At 41.2% G+C, this 26,705-nt stretch overlaps 1 long non-coding RNA gene across 3 annotated transcripts in view; it reads left to right on the top strand.

Annotated features, from left to right (window-relative positions):
• The window catches only part of LOC118721220, a 195,497-nt gene that overhangs the window by 99,925 nt on the left and 68,867 nt on the right, over window positions 1-26,705 (top strand). For all 3 annotated transcript variants that reach the window (XR_006741934.1, XR_006741935.1, XR_006741937.1), the window contains one exon: window positions 537-719. This is a non-coding gene — a long non-coding RNA (uncharacterized LOC118721220). The remainder of the gene's footprint in view (window positions 1-536; window positions 720-26,705) is intronic.

Below are 26,705 nucleotides of genomic sequence, written 5' to 3'. Positions count from 1 at the left end.
ATACTTAATCTACACCCTCACCACCTAATTACCCCTCCCCCAAAGATCCTGCCTCCTTATGCCTTCACATGGGGCATTAGGTTTCAACATGTGAATTTGTGGGGGGTGGAGGGGGTTGCAAACATGCAATCTATAGCACCATTTTATAGAAAAGTGAAACAAATAAATGTGGATGCCTAGTTTGTGCCTGCTATTTGGCTAAATGTTTTACATATACGATTAAATCTCCTATCAACTCTTTTTATTAGAACACGCTATCTTCATGTTAGAAATGAAGAACTGGAGGCTAAGCGAGGGAAGTAACTTTCCCAAGGTCACATAAAATAAAATAGGAAGATCTGGTGTTTAAATCCATGTCTATTTAACCCCCAAAATCTATGCTCCTTCCACTATGTCACCCTTAAAGAGGCAGCTGAGCCCCAGGACAGCTGGAGATTTGCCCAAGTTCACCCAGCAAGTTTGGGGACGTGCTGGGATTAGGGTCTAATTCACTTGACTTTTAGTCCAAGAGCCTTTCTTGTACATCCTTTTGCCAGGTCACTAGAAGATGGCTTCCTAGACTAGGTGAAATGTCACTGATAGCAGCAAGAGTAACAACTGCACAAGAGCAATGGGGAGGAGGAAAAGCAGTGGCTCCAAGTCACCCTCCCTCAACGCCCTCAGTGCAGAAGAGGTCCTACATTTCTGAGAAAAATGCCACCTGAACTTCATTCTCAGAGGTAAGGGGCTGGGACCACTGCAAAATATGAAAAATTCCAGAAATAAACAATTCATTCATTTTAAATTGTTCACCGTTCTAAGTAGCATGATGAAGTCTTGCCTGTCTGACTCCTTCTCACCTGGGATGTGAGTCATCTCTTTGTCCAGCATCTCCACGCTGTGTGCCCCACCTGCCAGCTAGTCGCTTAGTATCACAGTGCTGGTATTCAGGGAACCTTTATTTTACTTAATGATGGCCCCAAAGGCAAGGGTAGCGAGGCTGGTGACTCAGGTATGCCAAAGAGAGGCCATAACGGGCTTCCTTTAAGTGTAAAGTTGAAAAGTCCTTAATATAATAAGGAAAGAAAAACATGCCCAAGACACCTTGTAAAGTAGTCTAACATGCTCCGCAATTTTTTGTGATTCAAGTCTCCCAGAGGTTGCTAAAATCTATGATAACAAGGAATCTTCAATCTGTGGAATTTGTACTAATTTGCCGAGAGAGACCACAGTCACATAACGTTTACGGTATATGGTTATCATTGTTTTATTTTGTTATTATTGTGGTTCATTTCTTACTGAGTCTAACTTTTAAAATAAACTTTATCAGAGATGTGTATACATAGGAAAAATATAGCATAGATAGGGTTTGGTACTTCCACCGTTTCAGGCATCCACTGGGGGACTTGGACCATATCCCCCACAGATAAGGAGGTGCCGCTGTATGCTTCTGCCTCCTGCTTCCACCCTGAGAGCTCCTTGACCCACACGGGACGGGAGAGTGAAGTGAAAGAGAAGAGTAGTCTGGTACTTGCCTGGCCGCCGAGTTCCAGCCTTGCTCTCTGGCCTGCAAGTGAACGGCTGCATTCATCTGCCACCCGTGTCCCAGCTGTCCCTCCCCGCTTTGTGATGCAGTGGTGGGCGGAGTCTCAGTGTGCAGGTTTAGTGCTGCTGGGACTGATGTGGGAGACCTTCCTGATTTTTTGTTTTTGTTTTTTCTCGCTCATTCAGGCTCTGAGGGCTGGACAGAAGGAGGGTCGTCCAAAGGGGAGTCTAATGCATGGAGCAAAGGCTGGGGTCCTGGTCACAGAACCTTTTCCCAACATTTTGGGCCTTATTTTATTATTTATGTATGTGTGTGTGTGTGTGTGTGTGTGTGTGTGTGTGTGGTGTTTTTTATTGATGTTTTCAGCTATTGAATGAGGATATATAGGTTAGACCTTACTCTTATGTGTTATAAACACTGAGGATAATGTGAAAAATAGGGAAATGAGTTCAAAGAAGAAAAGGCACTTTATAAATCCAGGCCTGTTACAGCCTCTCGGTTTGAAAATTCCAATGGGCTCATCCACAGAGGCCATACCGATGTGCGCCAGTCCCGGTCGTTTTCCCTCTTGCGCATTTAGGCTTCCAGAGAGTTAGGCGGGGAGACGCAAGTACTTCCCTAGAGAAAATACAGAGTTACTGCTCCGCTGTCCTCCCTCCCCCCGCTGTTGACTCGGGAATCTCTGAGAATCTCTGCAAGAGACTTTAAAAGTCATTTAGTCCAGCTGCCAGAATATTCTCCTGATAAGCAGACAAGTGGGAATATAAAGTAAAAGTGCAGTTAATTCTCAATTATTTGGATGTAGATTGTCCGCAGACAGGGAGTGAAAGATTTGTGTGTTTGGAGACAGCGATTGGGTCTCTTATCTGGTCCTTCTCCAAGCTAGACAACCACACATCATTGCCGTGTTCCTTAGAGGACTGGTTTCAAAGTTTTGAAATCACATAAATGGAAGCCATCATCATCTAACTAGGTGGAAGGCTGCCTTCATTTTCATCCCAGAAACGCTGGCTGGTCCCCCATTCGGAAGGGATTGACTGCATTTGAAATCGGATGACAGAGGAATTACTCTCCCTGAGATTAGTCCTCAGCGAGCAGCCCAGCGCCGAGAGACTCTGCTAACTGCTATTGCCTTAATGACTAGCAATCACTGCACAATCACGGAAATGAATTAAATTATTAATTTCAATAGCACCCCATGGTGCATTTATAAATTCCACCATCTGGGGAACATAAATATGGAGGCCCACATTCTAAACTTGGAGGCATGGTGCTCCGTGCCAAGGGCTGTATCTTTGAAGGCAGTAAAGATTTTTCAAGATGCTATATGTGGAGCGGCAAGCTGTGCATTTGGGAGAAGGCTCTGTCCCTGGGTCTCTATTAGCATTACCAACTATTGAAGGTTCTCTTCTCCCTTATTTCAATTCCCATCAATAGCCCCAACATGTCAAAATCTTGGTTTAGCAAGGGGTCAGGGATGATACATGAAATAAAAGTCAGGCTTGAAGTATTTAGTTATTTATCTCCTTGAAAGATTTCCATCCACCCTTCCCCAGTCAATCAGTCTCTTCTCTTATTAACTGGCTTCAAATATGTAACTCTCTGCTAATAAGTTCTTCATACGAAGGTAGCTATTCTTGGGTTTTTAAATGTTTTCAATATCTGCCTAAAACTTTTAAGGCAATCGTTCCTGAAGCAGAGGGGATGGAGGTCCGGGGGCGGTGTGTAATCTACTCTCATAAAACAGATTTGACTTGGCTTTCTTATGTGGAAACGGTCGACCAGATGTTGGGGTTCAGTGAGCCTCCCCTGTCTGCCATCTGCGACATCCCCATGGGCTGGCGAGAGAGGGGCACTTCTAAAGAGCATATGTAAATGACTTCCACAGAGCCCTGCAGGGCACCACAGGCCACCTTCTTCCCACGATGGATTACCAACAGAAAGCCAAGCCAAGGAACAGCCCAGGGCTCCGTTTCTGTACCACAATTTGCTACTCTCCAGAGCAACCAGGTTTCCAATGCATGAGTTCACTTCCGATACGAAGGGGAGATATTTCTGTGGCATCGGTGGTGGTGGTGGCATGCAGCTCTCCATCCTATTGTTCTCTGTGTACCCCCAGGCTCTGGTGCAATCTGTGTGTCTTAACTGGCTGGCGAAGATGGCTGTTGAATGGCAGAGCTGGTTCTTCCAGTGCCTCTGCATGTGCAAGTGTAATCACACCTAGCTCAGTCAGTCCTGTGCATGAATGCCATCCTGCAAGCTAGTGGGACTTCTCATTGAGACGGAGGGCACATCCTGAAGGTCTTGCCTCTCATCCTTCTTGCTGCCACCACCAATCACTGGCCATTCAGTGAAATATAGCTTTGGTGTGTGAGTTTAAGTGAAAATACTTGAGGATGGTATCTTTTTAGCAGCTGTCTTTTAGGTTGAGTCCCTTCAATTTTCTGTAGAGCCAAACATCAGGGTAGTTTGAGATATGGTAGCCTGAAGCTTTGGGAATAAGTGGTATGTTCCAGATTAGAATTTCACTTTTCCCCCCATTGGTTCAGATGCCATTCCATCACTTAGCCATTTATTGCCAGCCATTTACAACAAGAGAACAAATGAGACCTCCAGTCACAATGGATTTAAATGAAACTTCTGATCCTCATGGCCAGGTCCTTGCCAATAGCTTTCCTTTCTGTCCCTGAATTGTAGACATAGATATTCATCAAATTTGAAGAGCTGGACCTCTAGGGACTCCCATGTCTTCAGTTTATTAATGGCAACGAAGGACCCAATATCAGTGACTTACACAGTTTAGACACAGTAGCCCCAACCTCTGTGGGAGTTAGTAGACTGGAATAATTACAGACTAAATAGTAATGATAAGGAGGAAATGCACTGTAGTTGGAGTTAGTGGGCTGAGAAAACGAATGTTTCCAGTCTCAGGAGAATGTTTGCTATTATGAAGGAGGAGAGGAGAAGCAATGAGACCTTGCCTGAACTGTATGGGTTCAGTAGCTAGAAGAGACAGTGTAAAATCATCACACAAAAAATAAGAGGAGATAAACACAAAAGATCCTTCGGCATCCTGCTCCCTGTTCAGCCTGCCTCTGCACCTGCCCAAGGGAAAACCAATAGTTGGCATTGCTTTTGAGGTGAAAATCTTGAGTAGTCACTGCTTTGCTCTCAGAGCCAATGCCGGTGAGCCTGGAGGAACCAGTGTAACTGCTTTGGAGCCTGCATTTGTTTCTGACTCACATGGGAGAGGGGTGGGGAACTTGTCTCACCCAGAGAATTGAGACACTTCCTTTTCTGAGGCGAACCTGTCACAGCAGCAGCTCTTGGTGTTTGCACACCTTCTTTTCTTTGGGTGTCAGGGTAGCTCATCCTAAACCACCAGTGGCTCCACACTGATGAGCTGAATCCCTCTGAGGTTGAGGTCAAGTGACCTGCCCAAGGCTATGATGGACCATAAGTCCAGTAAGCACAGCTTCCTGTCAGAGACAATGCCTGTCCCTTACAGTCTCCTTGAATCTCATACCTGGATAGACATTGTCTGACATTGCCCTGCAGAAAATAAATGGAAAAAAGAAAACCAGCATTTCATTTTGAGATGAAAGCATCAAGTATGGTGGGGGGGGGGGGGGGGGGGGCGGTGGCAGTGTGGGAAGAAGGATCCCTGGGAAGGCTGAGAAGTATATTGGTTATGCCTTCAAGGACAATAAGTTGAGAAAAAAGAAGATGTTTTCTTACTTCTTGGGCAACATCTAAACAGACCTTGACCTCAGGAAGGGAGAATGCCTGCTTGAGTGAGGACCAGTTCTAAATGGACTCAGCACTTCTTGTCCAAGAGTAATTGCTTATCCAGTTGACATCTTTTCAGGTGAATTCTTCTTTATAAATAAGATTTGATAGACAATCTAATTGGCCGATAGGGCCACAGAATAGAGAAACAATACAACTCTATGGAGAATTATTTAGGAAAATGTAAATGAAATCCAGAGAAGTCACACATTGATAGACTCTGAGACAGAGATTGTGTGTATGTGGTTTACTGTTGAGTACTTTCAGAAACAACATCCTATAAGGGACCAATAGAAGCAAGATTGGACAGAGGGGGAGTGGACTTGTGGTACAGTTCTGAATGGAGGCTTGGCTAATTTCATAGTGAGCTCTCTAGTTAGGATGGCCTTCTAGAGTTTTGTACTTCCTGGATCTGAGTGAGCTGGAGGAGTTTGCCATAAGCCAGTCAACAGGCAGCTCTTGGCAACAGTGGGGGCTGCGCCTGGAAAAGGGGTATATCCTCAGTGAGGTGACTCCCTTCAGTTGAGGGCAATTCCCAGAGAGGAACTCAGCTGTGAACCATCAGAAGCCAACTCACAATTACTGGAGGAATCAGTATTTTTGTTCTTAAGAGTGTGTGTGTGTGTGTGTGTGTGTGTGTGTGTGTGTGTATAATAAATTTATCTAGTAAATTTGTCCAATCTGGGAATAGCTCCTCCAGGATTCTGGATGGCCTTTATGGGAAAATTTATAGGATTAGGACTAATGGGGCCAACTACAGTTCCCACATTCTCATGCTGGGAAGAGAAGAGTTGAGGAGAAGAAAGGGTTAGCAGCTACTAACTCTTTATAGAGTAAAAAAAAAAAAAAAAATCTTCTGGAGAGTAAAATATATCCTGAAATATAGCCACAATTTGGAATCTGCGATTCACCTTTGGATGGGCCAAGTCTAGCTTCTGAACATGTGTCTTCTCATTCATTAATTAGTGCTGCCCTTAGTATATGAGGGCAGTAAAAGTGAAACCACTATCATCAGAATTTACTTCTCCCCCCCCAGTAGAGATGTTTCTCCATTGAACTCTGGATGCTCTAACTCTCCTTATCCTCATTATGTAAATCACAGCATGTGTGAGCTGGTTGGCCCTGCTTAATGTTGTGGCCCATGGCTATAGAGAAGCCCTGTAACTGGCCTGGGAATTTGGCCATCTATTTTGGTTTTATTAGCATCATACCTTGATTGATTGACTCAGCCTTGCATTCCAGGAGCTTCTTGAAATAACTTTGGCTTCCCAGAAAGGGGAAACAACTAATTAGATGCAATTCAACTTACATATATTTTTTAAATTTATAAACAGTCATATATACATATATACTCATACAAATTCTATACCTTTCAGAAAAAGGATGTTGTACTTAACAGTTTAAGAGCCACTTTGAAGAACTTGTATATTGTCATAGAGTAACAAGAATCATTTCAATTGTAACACTCATTGTGGGAATGTCTCTGCCAGAGTCCTTCAGTGGACACTCCAAAGAAGTGTTTTGTTCATAGGCAGAGCCTCAAGTGTCAGGCCTCACAGTGCGGGAGGATTTTAAAGAGGGGCATAGTGACAGGGGCCACAACTACAGAGGATTAGAGTTGGCTCAGACCTGAGAGTCCTGTGAAAAGGCATGCTTCCCTCCAGAACCTCTGTCCAGGATGATGCTCTCAAGGATTTTTGTCACCTTTCATACTGGAAACCACATTGACACCAATTATTAATCATTTTTTTATTTTTCAATTACAATTGACATACAATATTATATTCATTTCAGGTGTATACCCCAGTGATTGGACATTATATAACTTACTAAGTGGTGATCATGAATTGCATACCCATTCACCTTACATAGTTATTAGAATATTATTGACTATATTCCCTATGCTGTACTTTACATCTCTGTGACTATTCTGGAGCAACCAATTTGTATTTCTTAATCCCTTCACCTTGGCAATTCTTGTTAGATGGAGCCATGCAAAGACGGAAGATTCTTAGAAATCGCTCATGGGTGTTGATGCTGTACTGTGGTGACTGGCCTGGAAAAGCATTCTCTTCTTAACAGCCAGCAGTTGTAGGCTTTTCTTGGCTGCAGGTGAAGAGGTGACCTCCCTCTTTGATGTGGTGCTCATAATTGGGCTGTCTGTTAGCGGAGGTGGTGAGAAAACAATGCTAATGAGGTCAGGGGTTCAGTGCCCACGTGGGTCAGTTAGCTTTCCTTTGTTCTTTGGCCAAAAGTCTGTATCATCTAACTGTGTCCAACAACTATGATGACAATAGTGATTGGGAGAAAGTGACGGAATGTGGATGACTCTCTAGTCCTATTCTTCCTACAGTGGAAAACAACTCCAAGTTCATGTCCTTCTGTAGTACAATCATTTTCAGGGCTAAAGATCTGCCCATTAAGGAACAGTAAGGAAAATGAAAGGTGTAGGTCCACAATGCTGTTAAGGAGGCAGAAGTTACAGGATGGGTGCTCATAGCTAGAGCATCAGCTGGGTCGTTTATAATAATAAGACAGCAGCAGGAAAGATAATTATCATCCATGGCCAATTTTCAATTTCTTATCAGCAAAGTTTCAACATTTTCTAGACACTAGTGTAAGTGGTAAAGTGGATTGGTTTGAGTTTTGTGTCTTTTTTTTTTTTAATGCTATGTAGCAATACAAGTCAGGGTAGGCACTAACCAAGCATGTTGGAAAAGCTATGGGCTTCTAAGTTATCTTATGACTCCTTAATTATCTGTGTTTGGGGAGGAGAGGAATGCACATACACATATAATCTTGAAAGCTACTTAAATGTTTACGAGCAACAGTTTCCTTACTTGCAAAATGGGAATATTAACGTTTATCTCACAGGGCTGTTAAAAGAACTACCTGATAGAATATGAAGAAGTCTGGCAAGTCTCCTGTAGACCCTGGCATATTGTTAAATATTTTCCCTAACGACTGGAGTTTTTATTATCAACATTGCATATATTTATTCTAATTGTTTGGCAAATTTCCCCCCACTGTATTGCAAATCAAATGTGTAGAGCATCCATTACTAATACTTCATTAGCAGATGCTGTTGGTTGCCTTCCCGAACCCCCGGCCCCCCAATTTCACCAGCATCTGCAAGAAGAAATTGACATCTTCCCACTTCAAGGACCTGGGTCTTTCCTCTTCATTTTCAAAGACACTTGCAAAATCTAAAAGCCTAGCCAAAACTGGTTTGGCTCAGTGGATAGAGCGTCGGCCTACGGACTGAGAGGTCCCAGGTTCGATTCCGGTCAAAGGCATGTACCTTGGTTGCAGGCACATTCCCAGTGGGGGTGTGCAGGAGGCAGCTGATCGATTATTCTCTCTCATCGATGTTTCTAACGCTCTATCCCTCTCACTTCCTCTCTGTAAAAAAATCAATAAAATATATTTTTTTAAAAATCTAAAAGCCTAAGATTTATGTTCCTCGGGGCAACCTCAACCTCGACCGAATGATAGATGCCTACAGTGGAGTGACACTGAGACCTATTTCTCATAGATGCTCAGAAGATTCTTAACAGGATTGAGCTGAAGTTCTCCACAGTGGAAACTCACTCATAATGCCCCATTGTTGTTTTCTTGTTTTTGGGTTTTTGCTTTTCTTCCTTCTCTGTCTCACTTTCCCCATTTTTTCACTTGCAATTCCCGATTCACTTTGCAAATACATTCCTAGCCCCAATTTCTTATCTCGGGGGGGTTTAGGGGGGGGGGAGAACCCAAATTAAAACATGTACCTCATAGGGTTTTTATTTTTAATTTAAATGCAGGAAAATTAACTTTATATTTTCGTATGTAGTTCTATGGGTCTTAACAACGTATGTGTTTCTATCCCCTCCACCACCACAGCCAAGATACGTATGTGTTTCTATCCCCTCCACCACCACAGCCAAGATACAGAGCAGTTTCCTCATCCTAAAAATACTCTCAGACTGTGCCTCTGTAGTAAAACTCCCCTCTTCCCAACCCATGGCAGCCATTCCTATAAGGGTCCTTTTTCAGAATGTCATCCAGTGTGTAACCTTTTGAGGCTGGCTTCTTTCCTCAACCTAAAGCCTCTGAGATTCATCCACATTGTGAATGTATCACTAGTTCACTCCTTTCCATGGCTGAGCAATAGTCCATGTATGGATGTGAGACTGCTTGTTTGTCAGTTCATTTGCTGAAGAACACTTGGATGGTTTCTGGTTTTCAAATATTATAAATAATGCTACTCAAAATATCAACATAAGTTTTAACTTCTCTAGGTAAGGACGGAGAAGTGGGTTTGCTGGGACATATGGTAACTATACGTTTAATTTTATTAAAAAACTGCCAATCTTTTCCAGAGTGGCTGAATGCTCCCACAGTCCCACCAATTCCAATCATTCCCTGTCCATGCTAGACTTGTTATTGTCATTATTTTTATTATTGCAGCCTCTCCAATAGAGATGTAATGATAGCCCTTTGTGCTTTTAGATTTGCATTCCCCTAATGGCCAATAATGTTGAGCATTTTTTTCATGTGCTTATTTATCTTCCTCCTCCCCCCCCTTCTTTGGTGGCTGTTCAAATCTTTCGCTCACTTATTTTATTTCCTACTGTTGAGTTTTGAGAGTTTTTCGTATATTTTGGATACAATTCCTTGATCAGATGTGTAATTTGTAAATATTTTCTCCAGGTCGGTAGCTTGTTTTTTCATTCTTTTCATCTTAGGGTTTTAAAGGATTAATGAGTTCATATTCTAAGTTCTTGGAAAACCAAATAGACACGCTGTACCCATGTCAACTGGGGAATGCAACAGGGAGAAAAGTTTGACTTGGGACTCGGACAGACCTGAGCTTGAATCCTGGTTCAGCCACCCACTAACGCTTTGCCGTGGACTATCATGTTTGTTTCACCTGTAAAGTATTGGTAATATTAGTATTGGTAATATTATCACATAGGTTGAATGGCTTAGCCCACTCCCAGGACACGGTAAATATTCAATCAATTGTAAACATTTATATTCATATTACAATGTTCTCTTTCAACTCCAAGCCTTTGCATAAGCTGCTCTCTCTGCTTCGATTCCTCTGCCCTACCCCTTACAACTGGCTTCCTCATGTTCTAGCTGCCTGAGGTGGCTCCTACTCAGGGGGCTTTGTCTGACATTTCCAGATTGGACCAGGCACCCCTTCTGGTGCTCCCACAGCACCCTTTCGTCACCTTCCATCACTCTGTGTTTTAAACACAGTAAGCTGGGAGCCACCCAAGGGCAGGGCTAATGTCTTTATTATCTAAAATAATTCCAGGTCGTGTTTGATGAATGAATGAATAAATAAGTGAACGAATTCATCTCATGCTTTGTCTGAGAGTTCCAATTAGACATCCCTCTGAGTATTGCCAAATTCAGTCCCTTCAAAACAGCCTTAAACACCCCAAATGGGTATCTGCGACTCACGCCTGGACCCTGCTTGCAATCAGCTAGGCAGACACTGCATCTTTGACAAGTGGGATGCCGAATGGGGAGACTTGAATGTTTTGCATCTATTTACTTTTACCACATGCCATAAAAATTAAAAATACATTGTACCACAAGTGCAGTATTTAGTGTCTCACTTTAATTACATTCAAGTGTGTTGCTAAATAGTCTTGAGGAAACCTTAATGACCAGCTGTTCTACCCTTTTCCCATATGTCAGAAATGGTTTCTGAAATCACATTCTGGGACAGTAAGGTTGTATAATTAGACAGTGTATAGTTAACACTTCTAGATTTTCCCCTTAAATTGTGGACCCTTTACACTAACATATTGTGCGATTCTGCCGGGTTGGCGCACTCCAATTCAGTGACGTGCCAAACAGCAACCGAGATGCAAACTCCATCAGACTTGTTATAACTGCATCATTATTTCTTCATATCTTTTTCATCATCGGGATGGCATGATTGTTGTTGTGTGTGTGTGTGTGTGTCTGTGTGTGTGCGCTCTATGCAATATTCAGCATGTTCAGCTGACAAACTTTAGTAAAGAGGGCTGTAAATTTTTAATATTCCCTTCATCATGCCATTTATCTCATTAGAATTAGATGTGAGAGTGGCTTTTGCATCCTTTTGAACAAAGAGCTGTCACTCAAACACACAGCAACCATGTAAGGAAACAAAACAAAACTAACATTCCCCACGGTGGGGACAGAAGCCAGTATTTCCACTGCTTCAGGGGATGAAATGGAGACTTTTCTCTGCCCCATGCTGGATTTGGGGAATAAAAGAAGTTGAATTTAGATCATTGGTTATTGTAAAACTAAGTCATTAGTTACTTGCAGTTTCTTGACTCTTGAATTTCATTAATTGTTTTGAAATCACAGTAATATTTTATTTGATTAATAAGTAATTTGGCAGCCAAATTTTGGCTAATTCTTTGATTTTCTTTTAATGTAGACAAGAAGCTGAAACAAAAATATAAAATAAGAAAATGAGATAGATATATTAACAAATTTAATATTCCTTGGCTCTTCTTCTCTTTCTCCCCCCAAAAGAAAATGTCCTTGACATTTGTACTAAGTCACAAGTCAAAAACTCTGATTTCTGGTTGAGAATTGGCCTCTTAACTTTGTTAAAACAAGTCATAGCTAAAGCTTTCTCAAGCCCAAAAGCATCAAATTCATTCTTGAAAAAGGCTAAAAGAGAGCTTGGCTGTCCTAAGACTGATTTACAGTATTTTTTTAAATTTTTTATTTTTTGCTGCTAAGCTTGAATTCCCAATGACTTATTTAGATGTAAGCACTGACAGCTGTAATCATGTCTTAAATCTTGGTTTGTATCCTTCGTTATACTGTTGTTCAATTAATATTCAGAATAATGGAAGTGATGTGCCGTTTTGAAAAAGACTTGAATACAGTCCAATGCTTTGGGAAACTGACTCTCGAGGGGATTAATCAGCATTTAAAACTTGCATTAATAAAAATCTGATCTTCGGCCATGTGGCATGCATAATACTTTTCATTTTTAAACATTGTAGTTTCAAAAAGCGGCATTCTTTGTCCCGATTTTTAAAGGGATTTTCAAATTGAGCTCCTTCTGATCAATCCTGCCTTGACCCTTGTACATAATTGGACACTTGCAATTTAAAAATATAAGAATGCTCTTTTGCGTGGTACACTGAATTCCATTTCCATTATTAAAGATAAGGGCAATCTCGGGCTGCAACTTAGTACTTAACATTTCCCTTTTTCCCCCAATTTATACCCAAAGAGGTTTTAATATTTCTTCAAATCTCAGTTGTCCAACACAGTCCTTGAGAGAAAAGAAATAAAAACTATAATAAAAGCATAATATGCTAATTAGACCAGGCATCCTTCCTGATGACCTTCCAGAAGAAGCCGGGGCTATGAGGGAAGTGGGGGGTCTCAGGTGCCAGAGGGAAGCCAGTGCGGCAGCCAGGGGAAGGAAGGCCTACTACTCTTGCATGAATTTTGTGCATCAGGCCTCTAGTGCTCAAATAATGAAAAATGGTCAATACTACTGGGATCTTTTGTCATAAATGGTATATATGGAACAACATGAATATTTAGTGGCCTCTTTCCGTCTTTAAATAAGTGTAACTAGCCGAAACCGGTTTGGCTCAACGGATAGACCGTCTGCTTGGGGCCTGACGGGTCCCGAGTTCAATTCCGGTCAAGGGCATGTACCTTGGTTGTGGGCATATCCCCAGTAGGGGGTGTGCAAGAGGCAGCTGATCGATGACTCTCTCTCATCAATGTTTCTAACTCTCTATCTCTCTCCCTTACTCTCTGTACAAAATCAATAAAAAATATATTAACTAACTAACTAACTAACTAACTAACTAAATAAATAAATAAATGTAACTAACCCTGAGTTATTGACAGGTAAACAAGAATTGGGGTTCTAGATTTAAAATCCAATGACACAATAGAAAGTGAACTGGAGAATAGTGGGCTGAGGGCTCTGCTGGGCTTATAGCTAAATGGGAATGTAACCCATCACGGAAATGGAAGAAAGATGATGGTAAAGGCTGAATAGAAAAGCATCAATGTCCTATCCTAGCAGAGGCAACTGTTGCCTTATGACCAGTAATGAAGATGAGCAGTTTCCTCTCTCCTTAGACACACAGCATACTCCCCGGCCTTGAGCCAGCTACTTTCTTCTGCAGTGACCTGATCCCACACTGCTGGCCATCAGGAGAGAGGAAGGTCTCCTTCATGGTGCGAAGGTGGCCTGGAAGGGCTTTATTCTTCCCCTTGCATCATCTGAGGAATTTAATTTCCAAAAAGGGAAGCCACAAAATCATTCTCTGAGCTCAGAGAATGATAAAGCAGTAGAAACTGTGCAGTGTGGTTTGTAGCACAGACAGCCAATGTGTTTATTGAAGGAACCTCTCTAGGAGCCTGCCCGCCATGGCCATACTGGCTTCTAGGCAGGAGAGCTTTGCTCACCTGGTCCCCCTTTCTGGCAGATTGGGGGTCCCTGCCTTGAGGAGCAGCCTCTTTGGGCTCCTTGAAGCTGGAGATGGAGAGTGAGGGCGTCGCAAAGAGGACAACTGAGGTCCATGGAAAGGTGGAGGGTGGCTACCCTGCCCAAGGAGCAATAGGGGATGGCAGGGAGATGGGTGGGATGTCAGCTGCCGATAGGACAGATGGCCAAGAGAATAAAAGTGTTTCTTTAAAGCACGACTGGACAGTGAAATGTTTGCATCAGACGTAAAGCTAACAGCCTGCTGCATCTGTGAGGATTCTAAACCATAAAGCTCCCCAAACAGGGAAGCCCTAGGGAAGCATTGGTGGTGAACGCACTTTGATCCACAGACGGAGTGCATTTGTGGAGGTGGCTGGGAATGGGTGTGAATGGAGAGAGAGTGAGGACCACAGCTTCTGTCCCTCTAATAGGAGCTTGTGTTTAACAGCCTCTTTCTCAGACTGTTGAAAAGGTTTTCTTTTCTTGGTTGGTTGGTTGTTTGTCCTTGTTCTGTGATATTTTTTCTCAGTGCATGCCCAGATCTGGCTGTGGGGAGGCAGGAGACAGAGCTGGGCCCTGGGCCCACGTGGGTAGTCTGACCTCTCCTCAAGGGAGGGGGCCATGAGGGTCTGCTCCCTGGATACACTTTCCCAGGATCCTGGCAATTGGCGATATTGTTTAGCTTCCTGAGGGAAGATTGTACCATCCCTGTTTGGGGAGCAAATTATGAACATTTTGACATGCTCAAGGCCCACTTGCTCTTAGCCTAATATAATCCTCCTAAAACTCAGCTAAGATTAGTTCAGATTCTTGCTTTAAATGTAGTTTCCCCTAGCCTATTAAAAGAAATCCCAAAGCTTTAGCATAACCAATCATATCTTCACTATCTGACCCCAGGCATCCCTCAGGCAGTGTCTTCTCTTCTCTCCCATGGACCCAGACACCTGCACTCAAGTCATAGTAGCCTGGACATCACTCCTTGAACATCACTGTTTTTCCTGATTATACTCTTATTCTAAGAACCCCTTCCTTCATCCTTTACCTGCATGGAAAACTCCTACTCATCCTTCAGTGACCAGCTCAAATGCTACTTCCTCTCTCTGGTTCTTTCTGAACTCCCATGGTGCTCTCTTCTCCTTCTACTTCCTCCCTCTTATCATCGCTCAAGAAGAATTAATCACTCCTAAAGTTATGCTCCCCCTGCTATAGCATTCATCATTATGCTTTTGGTATATTTTTATTGATGTTTTTCTCACAAAATTGTGTTATGCAAATTGGAACACTAATCTCAAAGTTGTTATTTCATAAATGTTTGTTGAAGTAAATTTCCCCTTCAATAAAATAAGCACTAGTATATTTCAAAACCTTAGAACAAAAGAAAATAGTATCAAAGAGTTTAGTCAAGAATTGGTTTGCTTTTTGAAGTCTATCAAATATAATAATATATTAATTAATATCTTAGATCTTCTTTTGGAAATTAAGAACTTTTTTATCAGGGATATATATTTCTTTTTCTACACCAGACCATAAGATATTTAATAACCCCAGAAATATTTATTATTTTCTAATCTTAAAAAATAACTTAGAATGTAAGTAGATTGATTTCTTGGTTTAGACTGTATATCTAGTCAAATGTTCTACCTCCAATGAGAATGGCACCAAACTATGATTTCTGAAAAGTTTTCTATCATATTCAATATACATGTATATAGATTGCACTGGAAGAATGATAAAAATATCGTTTTCTGTATTATGGTGTGGGTGAAAAAGCAGTGTTATTCCACTTTATGTTTATGGTGGTGCCTATCACATACCCTCAAAAGTCACAATAATTTCTAGGGAAGCAGATTCAAGCCTAGTTGTCCATAAGAATCATCTAGAACAGGAGATGATAAACTACAGCCCATAGGCTGAACAAGTCCAGCATGCTGTTTGTGTAATAATCAAGTTCAGTTGGAACACAACCATACAATCATGCCCTCTTATTCTCAAATTGTCTGTGGCTGCCTTCATGCTGTAATGGCAGGAGTGAGTAGTTGCAACAAAAACTGTACGACCCACACATCTGAAAACATGTTCTATCCAGCTCTTTACAGAAAATGCTTGCCAACCCTTCCCCTAGACATTCCATTTTGTTTTTTAAAATAATTCAGATGCCTGAGCCCTACCTTAGATCTATTAGTAAAGGAAGAAATACATCCTGGTTAGTTGTATACTGAAGATGCTCCACAAGTAATTCTGATTACCGGCTCTTAATTTTTATTTTTCAAGAAATTATCCATAAATCATGCCAAGCAAATCCTCACAGCATAAGGAATGACCCTCTAAGGTAGGCATCACATTTTACTTATCTTGGCATCCATAACAATGCAGCGCCCAACATAATTAGATGCTAATAGTGCTTTTGCTAAGTGAATGAGTGGGCAAGGTGAGGAGGCTGGGTTTGCTGCTACCCAGAACCCACTGAAAATCACGATAAATTGCCAATACCCTCTCAAGCCCAGGACATATACCCTACCACACCAAAGTGAGGTGTGGTTTTTTTCCTTCCAACTTCAACCTAACCTAGAACAACACAAAAGCCACTGCTTCTCTATGGATCTGAATTTTTTTTTTAAATTTCCGAGAGTGTCCAATGATGCATGCCTCTGTCTGCATAAACAGGTCAACTTCTCATTGCTTGGGACATGCGGGGGGGAAAATTGACTCATCATGAGAAATGGTGCAGATGGCATATTTGGCATCACTATTTTGCATAGATCAGTGATGCATTTATTTACATGCCTTTGTTTGCATTGTGACCATTTATCTGGGCCCTTCTTCACATTTAACCTTTGGAAGGGTCGAGAGGGAGGGAGCCATTTTGCCCTTGGGATTGGATGGAGTGAGCCCCCTGTAGCAATGATGTTTGCATTTTCTCCTACCTGCAAAGCACTCATTTCTTACAGCATCAGAAAACATTTGGTTATGTTATCTTGTGGGTCCAGGAGGAGTGTGGAATGTGCCAAACTTAAGAGCCATTGCCAAGTGCCATGGTTTGTATTATGTAGTCAGCACGCCAGCAGAACTGGCACTAACTAGTTGTAGATTGGAGCCCTCGCCTCAGAAGCAAAGGATCCCTGATAGTCATTTCCTACTGGGACCACGTCCTTTGCCTTTGGGTATGAGATAACTTAGTATCTGTGCTCTAATCATGGCCTGTAGGCACAGCTGATTGACCGCTGAGATTGACCTCTTCCAGGATGGCACAGTGAGCCCCATGGGCAAGGGCACCTTAGAAAGGGCCTTAGAGAGCTTGGTCTAGACCTGGGAATAGCACTTGCTAGGGCTGGTCACTGGAGCTCTCCTCTGTCAATTGGGGACAAATTACTTGACCTCTCTGAGCTTTGGCTTCCTCATCTTCCAACAGGGAAGTCAGAGTTGTTATGACAACCAAGCTAATCCTTACAAAGCATTTGGTACAGAAACTGACACCAGCAAGCTCTCCCCCATAAAAGTGTTGTTACTATTATTATCATTGTCATTATTACTGACACACACGCACATGTGAGTCAGCGAGGAGGTGGCTGGAGTGCCGGTTCCTGAGCAGAACCAGGTGGGGCCCGGAGCTGTCTGGACTGTGCTTCCTGCTAACTAGAGCTGTGGTTGGCAAACTGCGGCTTGCAAGCCACCTGCAGCTCTTTGGCCCCTTGAGTGTGGCTCTTCCACAAAATTCCACGGCCTTTATGAGTCTATTTTGAAGAAGTGGCATTAGAAGAGAAGTTTAAGTTTAAAAATTTTGGCTCTCAAAAGAAATTTCAATCGTTGTACTGTTGATATTTGGCTCTGTTGACTAATGAGATTGCCGACCACTGGCCTAGGACATATGCCCTATCACACATAGAAATGAATAAAGAGGTAACCACTGAAGAAATGCAGAAGGAGTTCTTCCAGGGATGGCAGCGAGCATGAGCCACGCATCTGGAGGCACATCCAGAGAACAACTCCCTGGCTTGTTTGATAATGTGCTTGTCAGCTGGATAGTTCCATTCAACAGGCATTTATTGCTTTCCCACTGGACCTAGACCCCCAACGACACTGTATTTAGAGTAAGGAACTATCAATAATTAGGGTTAAGCAGTGTCACAAAGGTGGAACCCTGATCCAGTAGGGTTAGAGTCCTAATGGAAGAATCTAGAGAGCACCTCTCTCTCCCCATCCTGTGAGAACACAGAGAGAAGGCAGCATCTACAAGCCAGAGTGCTCCCAGCAAAAACAGCCCAGGCTGGCACCTGGACCTTGGCCTACCCAGTCTCCGGAACTTTGAGAAAATAAATTCTTGTTTAAGCTTCACAGCCTATGGTAGTTTGTTTATGGCAGCCCAAGCAAACAAAGAAAATACAATAAAATGCTTCAAAAACCTGCAGGCCTGCTCTCCTGTAACCTGTGCTCAGAGAAGGCCAAAGCCAGAGGTTGTTGATGAAACTTTGGCTTTCTGTGTGGGCCTGAGGCGTTACCCCCAAATAGTTCATCTGGGTCCCAGAATGCATATTTGGGGACCAATATTTGTTTTAAAAAGTCTGTAAGTACGTTTGAAGATGGAAAGCGCAGTATAGAAACTAGCACTATTAAAGCAGAGGGTGAATAAGTGGAGAGTGAAGGAACTCGAGAAAGGAAAAAAATGCCAATATTGTCCTACAGAATGCTGAGGCTCACTCTAGGACTAAATGTTTTCTTTAAAAACATGATGGCTCTGAAAAATCAACTACTGGAATCAGGGCAGTTGTACAGTGAGGGAGAACATCATGGTAATATTAGTAATTTAGTTTTCTCATAAGGAAATAAAAAGGAAATTAATTCATTGATTTCCTAGGAATAGTTTCAAAAATGTACGGTCTCAGAGATTAGTGGGGAGTCCAGTTCCTCCTGGAGGCAACAATTCTCCAGTCTCCTTGGGGAGATGAGTAATAATATCTTACTTGTGTGTGAGGTGGGGTTCGGGGCTGGGAAACTCAGGTTCCTGCCCCCTTGTCCTGGGAAAAGTACAGACTTATATGAATGCATCTCCTGCTTTCTTGCCTTACTGATTTTGCTTTCTTTGTTCCTATTTGCTTGGTATTTTTCCATCTTTATTGAGATATAATTGACATATAACATTGTGTAAGTTTAAGGTTTACATAACACGATGGTTTGATATAGGTATATATTGCAAAATGATGGCAACAATAAGATTGGTTAACACATCCATCATCTCAAAGTTATCTTTAGTGTAGGTGGTTAGAACTGTTAAGATCTACTCTTTTAGCCACTTTTAAGTATACAGTATGATTGTCACCATGCTGTACATTAGGTCCCCAGAAATTATTTATGTCAAAACTGGAATTTTGTACCCTTGAACCACCTTCTTCCATTCCTCTACCCAAGACTTCTGGCAACCACCAACTACTCTCTATTTCTGTGCGTTCAGTTTTTTAAAATTCCATATAAAAAATACCATATAATATTTGGCTCTCTCTGACTTACTTCACTTAGCATAGAAAGTTTCATCCATGCTATGGCAAATAGCAGGATTTCCTTCCTTTCTATGGATGAATAATATTCTATTATGTATATTCACATTTTCTTTATTCATTTATTTATTAACAGACACTTAGGTTGTTTCTATACCTTGGCTATTATAAATAATACTACTATGAATATGTGGATGCAAATATGTCTTCAATTTAGAGATTTCATTTCCTTTGGGTAATATGCCTAGAAGTAGAATTGCTGGACCATGTGGTAGTTTTATTTTTAATATTTTGAAGAATCTCCATACTATTTTTTCATAGTGGCTATACCAATTTTTATTCCCACCAACAGGGCAAAAGGGATCTCTCCCCCCCCCTCTCTCTCTCTTTCTCTCTCTCTCTCTCTATTTTTTTTTCACATTCTTGCCAGCATTTCTTATATCTTCTTTTTTTTTTTTTTTTATAATAGCCATTCCAACAGGTGTGAGGTCATATCTCATTGTGATTTTAATTTGCATTTTCCTGGTGCTTGATAGAGAGCAACTTTCCATGTTGGCCATTTGTATATCTTCTTTGAAAAATTTTATATTCAGGTCATTTACCCCATCTTTAAATTGAGTTATTTGGGGTTGGGGGGTTTGGTTTTGTTTGGTATTGAATTGTATGTGTGCCTTATATATTTTGGGTATTAACCTTAACAGATGTATGGCTTGCAAATATTTTCTTACATTCCGTAGGTTGCCTTTCATGTTGTTGATAGTTTCTTTTGCTATTGTAGAAGATTTTTAGTTTGATATAGTCCCACTTGTTTACTAATATTGCGTATCCAACAATAAATTCCAGAGGGTGGATGCTCCAGCCTCAGCCCCAGGTCTGGGGCCTTCACTATGGTGTCTTGTCTCTGGAGAGTTATTAGCTGGTCTTGTGAGGAAGACAAATCGGGGACAGGCTATGTCACCATCTTGAACAACTTTACCTCTTGTTTTTCTGTTTTCATTTTATCCCTGCTTCTACTTGACTGTCTTCCTTTGCTCTTTGCCGCCTCTTAAAAAGTAATACCTGAATCATTTTTAATAAAGGGTTATAGCAAGAAACCATCTCAGTCCCCCTTTCCTCAATGCTGGTTACAAATTTGAATTAACCTGGGTCATTTGTGGTGAGGAAAGAAGAGATGTTGTGAAGGGCTAAGTTGAGTTACAAGTGCTAAAATGAGAATTTACAATGTCAAGGATGAATTTAGCCATAAGCCAGCTCCGGGCCAGCCAGGGCTTTAGCCCATCCTGAATCTCTCCTCTCCCCTCCCCCCTCCCCCCTCCCCCTCCCCCCCATACCTCCCCCAACCCCTACCACCCACTTCCAGGCTGGTTAGTAAGGTCACCAAGGACTATAAGTGATGGTGGATATTTATGACCACGGTTTATTATTTATTTGTGTTTGTGTTTTTGGTCATAAACAGAGCAAAACCCAGAAAACAGACCCATGTAAGGGAACCTTTTCCTCTTTTGGCTCAGTGCGAGCCCTCAAGAGTGTATGACTTTTGTGTGATAGCTACTGAGTGAAGCATTTTAGATCACATTATTCCGGAAAGCATCACTTTGAGGAAGGCATTGTTCTCATGTTACATGTGAGGCCTTTGCAACTTACAGAGGTTGAGGACTGTGTCAGTGTCACACGTTGTAAGTGGTGAGGCCAAGATACAAGCACAGATCTCTTTGATGATACATTTCTCAGGTGCTTGTGGACTAGCAAAGACTAGGGGTCATCTTGGCTCCCGTGGGTTTTGATGGCTGGCAGGTTCTGAGCAGGATGGAGGGGAGATGTAGTTACCACTTTGGGTTCCATCAGAAGCTGAAGGCTCTGGATTGATTAGTTATTTCTTACCATACATCTCCTGGCCACAATTTTCAGCAAGGGATTTGAGTTCCTGGCTGAAGCAGAGCTGGAAAGAACTTCTGTAACTTACTGGCAGAGCATGAATTAGCTGCTCTATTGTTTGGCAATTGCCTGAGCCCCTCACGTTCCCAAAAGAGAGGGTCCAGGTGCAAAATTGAGTGAATATGAAGGTACAGATTGGAGGGAAAATGGACTGAGCTAATGGGACCTTTCTTTGGGTCATACCTTGAGCTGGCTCCTCACTCCTTTTCTCCTTCCCAAACAACCAGCATGTGCTCAATAAGCTTCACACACTTACTGAGGAGATTTGGTGGGCAGAGGATGAGGTGCTTACTGGATTAGATGTTCTTCCTCTGTGCCCGAGATAGATAGAAGATAACTATTGGGCTACTTGCTGTATTGTAGATGTATAGCTGCCTCTCTGTTTCTCTCTGTGTGCTCCTTGGAAGCAAAGATTCTCTGTTAAGTAAGGTAAAACAATAACAAGTTTATGTATTATTACAGGGTGACAAATATGTCCATTAAAGGTGCTGTGACAGAAGTCTACACAGGAATGCAAAAAAGAAAGGTGATCAGTTCCAAGTAGACGATGGTGACATAGAAAAGACTCAAAGAGTAGGTGATTTTTGAGACTCTTTTTTTAAAGATATATAGATGTTGGTTTGCTAGACAGGGGTGGGGAGTAGGTATTAGAAACATTGCAAGTAGAAAAAAAAATGTTGAGCAAAGATACGTGTCATGGTGTTATGGATAGCATTGTGAATGATAGAGATGTGAGATGTGAGAAATTTGCTGTGACAAAAGCATAAGTTGTAGGCAGAAGTATGGTGAGAGAAGAGTCTAGAGAAAAAAATCTGTATGTCATACTAAGTTTGAACTTTATCTCAAAGATGATAGAGGTCTGTTAGAGGGTTCTAAATACAACTGTGAATGAAATAGAACTGTATTTTGTTGTTGTTGTTGTTGTTGTTGTTGTTAAGGAAGATCTCTCTTGATGATTGTGTTCACACTTGTTTGACAGGGTCAAGATCGGAGTAGACAAAGTGATTAAGGGAGATGGATCAGAGGGGAGAATGTGGAAAAGCTGGGGATCAGAAAAAGCTTGGTTCACAGAAAAACAAACACACAGTCAAAGCAGAGAGACCACACCAGGATTTCCCAAGAGAATGGATTTAGTGCGGAAGCAGGGGGTGCGGAAGAAAGAAGAATGATACCCAAGAACTTAAAGAGAAAAGATGGTCAGACCCTAGGCACTGACTGGGCATTTGGGAGAGGAAAGGGGCTCGGTGACTCCCAGTTTGGCTTGGTTGCCTGGGTGCACAGTTATACCACTCATGACAATAACAGATGATAGAAGAAGCAGACTTGGGGGGTAGGTTGAGCAGAGGAGTTTTGTACATATTGTTTGGTGATGCTTGTGGAAGACCAGATTGAGATGGCCCAATAGACAGTGTACAATTTAGGAGTAAAGTTTTAAATAGAAATGAAAACATTGGCATCAACAGCAAGACCAGTAGAAGTCCAGGGAGTGAAAGAGATCACCTAGGGGCAATCTCATTCAATGTATTCTGAAATAAAAACAGTACTTACAAATAAAACCCTGGGGTAGAAGGAAGTCTCAGTATTTAAGAAGCAGGCAGGGGCAGAGGAGCCACAGAAGGAAGTTGGGGGTTTCTACACTTCTATTGGGAAAGAGAGAGATAAAATAAGAAGAAAATAGAGATATTCAAAGTCAAAGCTAAGACTAAAGGGATTTAAAGTTTACAAGTCAACAAAGAGGGAGACATTGAAAACACAGCAGAGGTAAATGCTGTATCTGAAAAGAGAAGATGGAATTGGATGAAGAATAGATGAAGGGGTTGATCTTACAATTAAGGGCACATGGTTGGATGAAGAATAGATGAAAGGGTTGATCTTACGATTAAGGGCACATGGTTCTTCTTGTAAAACTGGAGAAAGGGGGTAAATTGGGAGAGGATAGGAAGGACTCAGGAGTTAGTTTCAGATCCAAAGATGAAAATTATCACCTCTGCTAAACTAACTTTTCTTAGTGTAAAGTAAGAGGCAAGTTCATTTGCTGAAAGAGAGGGATTGATGGTGGAAAAGGAATAATCTATATATATAAAAGCCTAATGTACAAATTGTCCCCTCGGGAGTTCAACTGGGAGACCAGTAGTTAGATTGCTCGCTATGACATACACTAACCACCAGAGGATGGCACAGAATGAAGGAAGGCCCCAGCCAGCAATGGGAAGACCCTGCAGGGCCCTGATCGCCAGGCAGGCCTATGGACCCTACCAGTGCATTAATTTTGTGCACCAGGCCTCTAAAAACTGTATAAATAAATACCTGTGGTTTTAGACATGTGGTCAGATAACTCTAGTAAAATTGATAAACATGTAGAATAGAAACTTTGGGAATTGGGATAAGTACCTGAACATGTATGAGCATAATGAAGGGGTTCAATTGATACCCAAATTCCTTCAGGGAAAACATTTTTCTGACTGTCAGAAAAAGTATAGAAATTTCCAAAGTACATGAAATTGGCTAAATAAATTGTGAAACAAAATCCATACTCAATTTTAATGGAGTGTGAAAATCCACAAAGTTTTTATATTGAAATAAAAAAAAAATCAAAGCCAAGCAAGCTAAGCAATGGGATATGTTGGGACTAGAATCATTCGTGTCCAAAGATCAAAGATGAGAGAAACAGGTAGCATGAACTGTGAATAAAAACCAATGTAGATGGTGCTTCCCTAGCTAACAAACAAATAAAATAAATGTTCCAGGCCTAAGTCAATAGAATACACTGGAATGCTGATAGCAAGATAGGTTTGAAGACCATAACTTTGAGGTGACACAGATTTTCACAGCGTAGCAGTGCCTCACAGCTTAGCCATAGAGTGGTGTCAGGTGATAGATGGCCAGTGTGACCTAAAGCAGAGGGTTGTTTTATCGTAGGGTCCTTCCCTGGAGAAGTAGCTGAGCACTAAGTGGAAGGCCAGTGTCCAATTAAGAAGAGCATTGGATCAAAAGCATCAGCATTCCTTTTCCCAATAAAACAGACAATGTTATGGTCAGTCTAATCAAGACAAAAGGTTATAAATTAAACATCAATCATCAATTTAAAAACTCTTTGTAGTCTAGTAATTGAAGTATACTACCCCGATATCTTTTAAAAATTTCTCTCTGAAAACCAACTGCCAATAAAATAACAGCAGAAACATTCTTATTACAATTAAGAGCAAGATAAAGATGGCATCATAATTATTCATGTCACACTATCCTGAAGTTAAAGTCAATGAAAATGGGGAGAAAAGAGAAATAAGAAATATAATTATTGCAGAAGAAAGAAAATTATCATTATTTATAGACAATATGATCTTCTATCCAAAAAACTTAGGAGAATACATTTAAAAAGTTTTGAGCTACTTAGGTTAGAAAGAAGATCAGTTACAAATTAACTACATGCCAGAAGTTATCAATAAAAAAGGAAAAAAGTCCTGTCTAGCAGAGCAACATAATTTTAAATATCTAGGAATAAATAAAATATCCATGGGAACTTCATGAAAAACAATTAGAAAATTTTACTCAGGGACATTTAAAAAAAACTTGCTGCTGTTGTATTCATGGATGGTAAGATATAGGAGAATAAAAATATTGATTGTTCCCAGATAGATGTATTAATTTAATATGATTTATATACAAATCCCCAATTGTTTTTATGAGACTAGTTAAAAATATTACAACTTTACCTACACACATGAGCATATTTTCATTAAGAGCCAAGAAAAAAAAATGATTGGGAATTTGTACTACCAGAGAGCCAAAAATTATTATAAACATGCATTTGTATATTCATAGTCAAATAGAGGTAGAACCAGAAATGAACTCTTGTATAATGAAGCACTTAGACCATGGTAAAGTTGAAACTTAAATTGGTGGATAAAAGACTGATATGAAGCCAGGATAAATGATTAACTAGTAAAGTCGCATCCTTTACTAGATCAGTGCTAGGCTCCACCTCCCTACCTCCCCAACTTCTAGGAGCCACAGCAGTTCCCACACCCAGGGCTGACTCAGCGAAGTCCATGGAGCCTAGACTTCCCTAGTAGCTGCCCGGAATGTTTGGCTCAGATGCATGAGCTTTGACCATTAAAAGAAATAAGACAGAGCGTTGACAGATCAGTTCCTCTCTCCTCATCCCTCCTTTGCTCCATTGCACTTGTGCATTGGGTCTGTTGGCCTCTCTGTTGACATCTGGCATGACTGACAATGGCTGTGTTTTCCTGTGAAGCTGTGGCCAGTCCAATGATGATGCACCACCTTTGATTTTCTTTCTTCCAGCCTTTCCTCATTTCCCCTTTACTCTCACTCTTGATCCTGTTGGATTCCTCTCCCCAAAACTAACATGTAGGCTTTTCCTCTTTACACTTCATACTAAAATACATCATATCTATCTTAAACTTTCTTTTTCTACTAGCCCTAGGTTATTACTACCCCTTATGTTTTCCACTGCCTTTTGCCCTTAGCTTAGTAAGTAATCCTCCTAGATTTATCCAACATGTATATTATTGAGATGCAGAAAATATTTCTAACTCAAGAATGTGAGGGATGGGCCGAAATCGGTTTGGTTCAGTGGTAGAGCGTTGGTCTGCAGACTGAAAGGTCCCAGGTTTGATTCCGGTCAAGGGCATGTACCTTGGTTGCGGGCACATCCCCAGTAGGGGGTGTGCAAGAGGCAGCTGGTTGATGTTTCTCTCTCATCGACATTTCTAGCTCTCTATCTCTCTCCCTTCCTCTCTGTAAAAAATCAATAAAATATATTAAAAAAAAAAAAGAATGTGAGGGATGGAAGATCAAAGGACACAGATAATTTGGGGTTATGAAAATGTTCTATATTGTGATAGTGGTGGATACAACATTTGTCAAAACTCATTGAATTATACATCTTAAATGGATATAATTAATAAGATGTAAATTATACATAAAAAAGTTAATACAAATTATTTTCTTTCTGTGTTTCTGGCTAGATGAGATCTACCCAATCTTGATGACTCCTATGTTTATTGTCTCTTCTTCTACTTAATATTTTATTGTTATAATAGACTTATAGACACAACCATAATTGTTTCTGTGAGAGAGAGAAAAATGAGAGAGGAGAGAGGAGAGGGGAGGGGAGGGGAGGGGAAGGGAAAAGAGGAGAGACAATGAGAAAGAAGAAATGGAAGATTCCAAAATGCTGGGGAATTTTTGGTGGAGAAATGTTCCAGAGATATGGAATGTGGGTGGATGCATGGATCTTGGAGAGGAATAAGGATAGAACATTGATAAATTCAAGGTGGACACATGAGAATCTGAGTAGCCATATCTGATGACTTCAAGTGTTTTGCAAATATAAAATGTCATCTTCTGAGAGAGGGCCCTGATGGGCTGGTAGATGAGGAGAGTAGGGCTCATAGAGAAGTCAACAAGAAACAAATAAAGGGTTTAATTAACATAGGGAAGTATCAGGTATGAGCAGAAAATTCAGACCAAGAGAAAA

The sequence above is a fragment of the Pipistrellus kuhlii genome, unplaced genomic scaffold (assembly GCF_014108245.1).
Source record: "Pipistrellus kuhlii isolate mPipKuh1 unplaced genomic scaffold, mPipKuh1.p scaffold_m20_p_18, whole genome shotgun sequence".
Lineage (NCBI taxonomy): Eukaryota > Metazoa > Chordata > Mammalia > Chiroptera > Vespertilionidae > Pipistrellus > Pipistrellus kuhlii.
This window is presented reverse-complemented; position numbering and strand designations above follow the sequence as displayed.